We start from the raw sequence: 7,656 nt of genomic DNA, 5'->3' as shown, positions 1-7,656 counted from the left end.
ACTTGTTTATTTTCACATTCACACATTTTTTTTCTGGGTTGCTTTAATAATGTTGTTTGTATGAACACAATATCAGTGATGTGACCAACATATGATGTGACCAACCGCTGGCAGTCCAAGTGACTCTAAATGACTCTCAAAACCTAAAAGAATTCACACTGTGTGAAAGACAAAAGCTAAAAACGCTAATGCGCTGCTTCCTCTGCTTATCATTTACATGATATAGCTATCATTTGTATATGACTGTATGAAAACACAGCCAAAAAAGATGCTGTCTTTAATTTGCAGTTATATGACTCTCATACGGATCAAGTGGCCAGAGTTCATCCAGTATTTCCCTTGACAAATCCAGTACAATGAAAAAGTCGTTGCTCCTGGTGCTCTGTATTTGACATAATTTGACTTTATGGGTGCTGTGATTCAACTGAGCAAAAAGAGGAGCTTCCTCGTTTAATAATGAGATCAAGTATTGAAACTTTGAATGGCAGCATAGCGAATGAGGCACTCATTTGTCAGCTTTGGCTTCAATAGCTTATAATTGAGGACTGTAATACTGATGGATTAGCGTGGCCAAAGAATAGAGTGAAAATCAATATTAAAGATGATGGCTTCTTGTTCCGCAGGCAAGGTTGGGTTCTGCAAAAATGTCTTAGTCCTTTTTGATGAGAAATGCCATTTTAACTGAAAATGGCTTTTCACCTCCAGAGATAGTGTACAGCTTTCAGTTTTTTTATGCACTATACACGCACATGTTGCCTGTTAAAAGTTTGGGGACACCTTGTAAGTCCTTTAATGTCAGTTTAGTCTACAGCAAGTGTTGGCATACATGCAGGAAAATGAGTATTTAGACACATTAACAACCTTGTACTTTAGAGTTATCGAAGGGCAGTTTAGCCATCTTGTAAAGGCAATAATGCACCATGCCACAAAAGTCGTCTGGTTTAATGAACATGACAGTGAGTTCAGTGTCTTCCAGTCATCCAATATGATTCATCTTTGGAATGAGTGGGAGATTTGCACCATGAAAGTTCCCCTAAACAAATTGCAGGACTTGAGTGGTCATGTCAACATGGAATCTTAAAGGAATGTTTCCAACATCTTATGGAATCGATGCAATGAAGAATTAAGGCTGTTCCAAGAACAAAAGGCAGATCTACTGAGCATTAGTGTAGTTTGAATTGCCAATGGCCTGCCAGCAGGCCGAAAGTGTTATTACACACTGCTGTGACCATGGAATAGCCCCACCAGTTTGCACAGAAGTAATAAGCCTTGAAGTGTTAAGGGGTTAAACAGAAAGTGTACTCACAGTTAAAAACATATATTGAAACTCTATGCCTAAATAAAATTGCTTGCTTCCTCTCAAGGTTTCTCCCTCTTGATCTGGGGATCTGAAGTTTTTTAGTGTCACTGTCGTCACTGGCTTGCTCAAAAGAGATTTGGTCTCTTTGTAATGCTGCATTGTGACCACTGTTGTGAAAAGCACTATATAAAGAATGATCCATTTAAAAAATCAATTCAAATGATTTTTGTATGATTATCACATGTGTTTATTTAAAAGTGATGTAGATGTACGTAGCAAACCCAAACACCATGTAGGTGTGGGTAAAACAGCCATATGGTATGATGAAAGTCACTCTCACAATGGTATTAAATGGTGGCATTATTGTTGGTGCTACCTTAGAAACAGCTAATCTCCTGGATCCTACAGAGAATAATGCAATAACTGAAAAACATCACCTGAGTAGCAGTTCCAGTGGCGAAAACACCCTGTTAACGAGTGAGGTCAGAGGAGAAATGTCAGGCTTGTTTAAGCCAACAGAAAGAACACTGATTCTCAAATAACACCTCTTTAAAACAGCAGTGTGCAGGAAGGCATCAGTGAATTTATAACAAACCTTGAAGTAAATGGGTTACAGTGGTTAAAGTAATTTTTTACCTCCAGTCATGTGAAAACAAGAATGTGAAAGTATAGTGGGCATGTCATCACTAGCAATGGAAGTAGCGTACACCAAGAGTACAATTGATGCTTCTCATGCTCTCTTATGTACATGGAAGAGAATTATCAGTGGACAGCATCCAAGGATCTGTTGTGCTTTGTATCAATACTGTGGTTGGTGTTGGTGTAATGATGTTTTCTTGGTGCACATGAACCCCTAATCCATTTTCAAATGGAAACATCTAGCAGAATAACTCACCTTGTCACAAAACACATTTAGGTGGGCAAGAATGAAACAGGGTTTGAGGCATAAATGTGTGGGCAAAAAGCTGTAGGATCTGTGTGATGCTATCAACAACAAAACCCCTAAGGGGGGATGTTTCCAGCACCTTGTTGAATCCATGCCATGAAGAAATCTGACTGTTCTAAAGGCAAAGGCAGTGTACCCAGTAAATTAAGTGTACCTGCCTGCAAAGTTGCAATAACAAAGATGCAACAATATGATTAAGATCATTCCAATATTTTGTCCAGAACTGACGAGTGACGAGTGTTTATGTCCAAAATATGCTTCCATAGTTCTCCACTGGAGCTATGAGCCCAACATGACTAACAAGTGATGGAAGCTTATTCACCAGAAATGTATTCCTAAATAAACACAACAACCATATTTATCTGAAGTAGACTGGCGTATGTTGTTTCTAACACTGCATCACATTCGATTATGGACAAAAGTACATCATATATCAGACCACTTGTTGTGGTCATCTTAACATTTGTGTAGTTAACTACCCTTGTTCTAGAGGTTCAAAAATGACCTGACCCCCCAGACCTACTCTGGGGGTCTGCAGCTTTCATCAAAGTGTTAGCAAAGGTGATGTTTCGCTTTCTCTAATGCTGGGGTTACTTTAGAACAGTTGAAAAAAGGTTTACGGTTTAAATCTGTTGTGACAGGACATTTTGACCTTTAAGACAACACATGGGTTAAAAGCTGAATTTTGTCTGTAGCTTTTGTGGTGATTTACACACACAGTTTGCACTCATTAGCTACATTAGCCATGAAGCTCCATTGCTAAACTAAAGAAGTAAACGTCATGTATATCTTTTTTACAAACTCTTCCACAGCTTCCCTTGTTCATCATCCCAGTTCATGGTTTGTCACTCAGTGCCAGAGTTAATTAGGATTGTTTCCTCTTCTTGCATCCATGTTTCATGAGCAGGGTGACTGTAAGGAGAACTGGGCTATAGGCTTTGGAGAATAGAAACATATCTTGAACATACTTCATGGAGTCTGACACTGATGGAAGTTTGACTGTCGAGCTCTCCTGTCACCCACCACAGACCAGCTGTTCACCCTCCAGCTACTGCTACCTGCTTCTGACTTGGAAGTTTACATGGACTATTAATCTTCTAAATGCTGTTGTTATTATTATTATCATTATTATTACCTTTAACCATCATCATTATTATTCCTGCCATCATTACTAAGACTATATCAGTACACCTGAGCATACCAAACAGTCTTGCATGTTTTTATAATGTGTAGGTGGTTTAGACTAGAGGAGGATAGACCCCCCTTTGTGAGTCTTGAGTTTTTCCTTCCCACTGCTATGTTGGGATTGCTTACTGGGGGGTTTATGTGGTGTGGATCTTTTTTCTTGTGTTGTGGATTTGCTACATCATTCCTGCATTGTTAATTCAAATGGGTGGTACCAATTAAATGAAAAAAACAAAAACAAATGTAACTGTAGGTCTTCTGGAAGTCCTAGATATATCACTGAATGTAAAAACAATTGACAGCCTGAAACTGATAGTTTCAGTTTCAGAAATGGAAAACAGCAATGACAGCTATATGTGTCAGGCCTCTTTACTGCAACAAACAAAATATGATATATTCTCATGTCTAATACTAAAAAGGCAGAGTATTCATGACAACCCACATTACATCAAGGCATCAAGGCAGTGTGAAAGTGCCTTGCCTTTGTGTGAAATGACTGTATAGTATTGGAAACTACCTTCAACCTCAAACTCAAAAGTGATCAATGCTATGTTGCTGCACTTTTCTTTAGGTTTTGTGAAAAAGCATTTGATGTGATAGTGGTTTGGTTTAACTGAACTGTACCTAAAACATGAATTTCATTTTCAAATAGATCAGCTATGACACCTGAAACATAATTCAAATGTTGTCAAATGTAATGACTGTAATCTTCATCAGTCTATTGCTAGATTAACATTTTGCTTACCAGGCTTTACATGGCCTTCAAAGTGGCTTACAGCCATGCATACAGGGAAAAAGAGGATTTCACACATGACTCCATAGTTCTATGCTACCATGTATTCATGTAACTGCCCATGCCAACTAGGCGTCTCAAATCAATGCCTTCTGAGAGTCTTCTTCCAGGAGTCACTGCTTGAGATCCTATTAAAAGCTCCGGAATGCAAAAATCCTATGATGTGTCGGCCTACAATGGGTACTCCTGGATTGCAATGCCTTAATTCACACTCAACACACGCACACAGTCAAATAACTGACAATTAATTAAAACCTCTAGGGAAATGTCCTGATAGCACACTCGCAACACCGAGACCAAGTCAGTTAGACGTGATGTTGAGCACACTATGTCCGAGCAGCAGTTACATACAGTTTCCCTTCAAGGGAGTAAGATCTTTTCCTTGTTTGCTAATCAAATTTTATCTTCTTGGACATCTGACAGCAGAAAGTGTTTGTCAATCAAAAAGCGGCTGTTTACTCATTTAACATTGCTGACAATATCTCAGAGGCTTGCAAAGCTTTCTTTTTTTTTGTTTCCACCTGGGAGATGTCTGCATCTGACTTCCTTTATAGACTAACCACAGTGAAACATGCCACCTCTGCATTATTTAGAACTCAATAAAACTTGCAGTCAAACCGTAACAGGAGTAGATATGGGGGGAGGGGGCTATGTGTGGGAAAAATAATGCCTATTTATCTGCAAATATAGCAGCTTGGCTATATAAATTGCCCATGGCCAGCGCATAAATTGATGCAAAGTACTTAAGCTTGTTTGTAGCACACGGCTATTTTCCCTGTCTTTTGTTCTCTCTCGTTCTGCTGTGTTTGTGTATTGCAGATACCTAGTTAGAAAACTGAAATGAATGTTTAAGGGATGTATTATGTGTTCCCGCACTCTAAAACCCATTAGAAGTAAATATAATAGTTTGTCTGAAATTGAGCATTACACACTATACACTCATTCACAATAGCAGAACCAGTCCCGTAACCAGTCCCCTACTGCTGGGGCAGGAATTGCAAATGCTCTTGGACCCATGGTGCAGGGAGGCCCACAGTGACCAGGCCCCCTAGACTCTTTGTTGGAAGCTCATATTAGGGATGTCCCAATCCCTACCTCTTCAAACGCTTTCTATTACAATAAAGTTTTTAGTTGTTGCTGTCACTGTTCTTTACATTGCGTCAAAAATTCATGATAAATAGACCAATATAAATGACCTGCAATTAAAACTTTTAGTATTGACTTCTAATGAAAGTTAGGAAGGTTTTTTCCTTCCCCTGTAAATATGCCAGCTTTTTGCATTAGTGTGACAGATTGTTTGGTCAGTGTTTCGTATTTAAAAAGTGGATGCAGCCTATGGGATTTACTGTTAATACTGTCAAAAATGACAAAAAAAGCTCATGCTTTTAATTGAATTCTTGCACAAACATGACTTGTACCTTAAAATTATCCAGGTATCCCTGTGTTTCATAAAATCATAAACATTATAAATCATAAAGACATAGTCTGAATTGCACTGAACTATAGGGCACTACCCACTTTCAGTAGTAGTTTCCACAGTGGCAAATAAAACTAACTGTAGGGTACTGTTTAACCTGGAGGATGCACTAGAACTGCTAAAAAACAGTTTTATACAATGCACACCAATGGACTTAAATCTTACAGACTTAACATGCGGGTTACTGAGAAAGTCCACTGGGCTGTAGGTCTGTCTAATCAAAAAGATAATAGGCCCTTTTTGTGAACCTCCAGAGAAGCAGATTGGGATGCAGGCTTCAGTAGACTTTACTTCTGGAATTACTCCAAACTCGAAGTTTAAAAATCAGGCACCCCAAGTGGTCCAGGGGAATAAGTCACTGTCGCTATGACCAGAGGATTTCTAGACCGAATCCTGGTCATGCTTCTTGCCATCGGCACCCAGGGCCCCACGAGAGCACAATTGGCCTTGCTGTCTCCAGGGTGGTATATTTTCCAACTTAAGGGATATATAAGTGGCAATCCAAATTGGGGAGAAAATGGGTAAAATCTGAAAAAAGTAACACGTTTACAAAGAAATAAGTAATATGACAGTGTAGGTAGGACACAACTCAAGTGAAAATCTGCCAATGTCAACCATATAAGTGAATCTAAAATTCTCACTTATTAGCTCTTTTATATGCTTGACCTGAGCCCTTTAGAGAACATAAACTCAAGTTCCAAAGTCTATGTGTTTGATGAGGTAACAGTATTGGTCCACCTGCTGAGCTGGTCCTCCTAACGTCATCATATATAGGCTATTTAATTAGGTACTATTTTTTTTACTGCAAAGATGAATAACTAGTCACTGTTGTGTTTAGCATAAGTACTTTCATAATCCCCATATGAAATTATCATGCCTGTTTAACTTTTACCCCAACTATAACCTTTCCCAGAAGTGCCCCTTGAAAGAAATCTGACTAACTGATGCTATCTAAACGTCACCTTGACGAATGGTCCCCTGGTATGTAAAATGTAAAACAGCTGATGCAAGGTACCTAGTATTTAATGAACTGCAGTACGATAGCAATGATAAAAGGCTTTTAAATCCATTTCATCTGTGATATTCATGTTAGCAACCCGAGTGACTATGTGGGTGATCCCAGCCAATAACACAACCACATCTATAACGCCTGGGCGATCCAGCCTAGCGGGGGCTGGTGAAACTATACTACACTATGAGTCTGGAGTCTGGAGATTTGGATTGGCTGACTCACAGAACCATAAGAGGGCAAACCAAGTGAGCGAAACATTTGAGGTGAGTCTGAGTTTGATTTTAAAATGGGCAATTATGTATTCTATTATTATATTAGGTTATATAGTCAATGAAGTGAGGAATTGCTTGGTAATTGATCATTTCTGGTTAGTGCAAAGTGTGCTCAATTTGAGATGATGCTACAGAAATGGAGGCACTATACAATGCAGTACTTTAGTATCTGAACTGAGATACAGCATGGCTACTTTGGTGAATACTAATTTTCCAAACACATTAATCTTCATTAACTTCTATTCTGGCGTACCATTTAGAGGAAAATATGCAATTTCACATATAGCATATAGGTAAACACTTTGTCCTTCCTTAGAGGGGTCTCTGCACTGAGACTCACATGCATTGATTTTAATATATTTCCTTTTGAAATCTCTGCCTCAGTTCCACATGAATAAAACTTTGGATTACATTAACACAGTAATTGCCAAATGTATGCAAGCAAAAAGATCAATTTACAACAAAGATAAAAATGGTCAGATTTAATTAATCACTTTGCTAAAACAAATAGTGATGTGTACAATGTTTCTACATGTTAGAAAACTATTCGTAATTAGTAATTAGTAATTTAAAGCTAATGAAAGATAACATAATTATTTGATGTAATACACAATACATTTTGGTATTGTGTGGCAATTGTGTAGGTTATGTGTATCAAGTTAATGTCAGTC

This window comes from Salminus brasiliensis, chromosome 22 (genome assembly GCF_030463535.1).
Source record: "Salminus brasiliensis chromosome 22, fSalBra1.hap2, whole genome shotgun sequence".
Classification (NCBI taxonomy): domain Eukaryota; kingdom Metazoa; phylum Chordata; class Actinopteri; order Characiformes; family Bryconidae; genus Salminus; species Salminus brasiliensis.
This window is presented reverse-complemented; position numbering follows the sequence as displayed.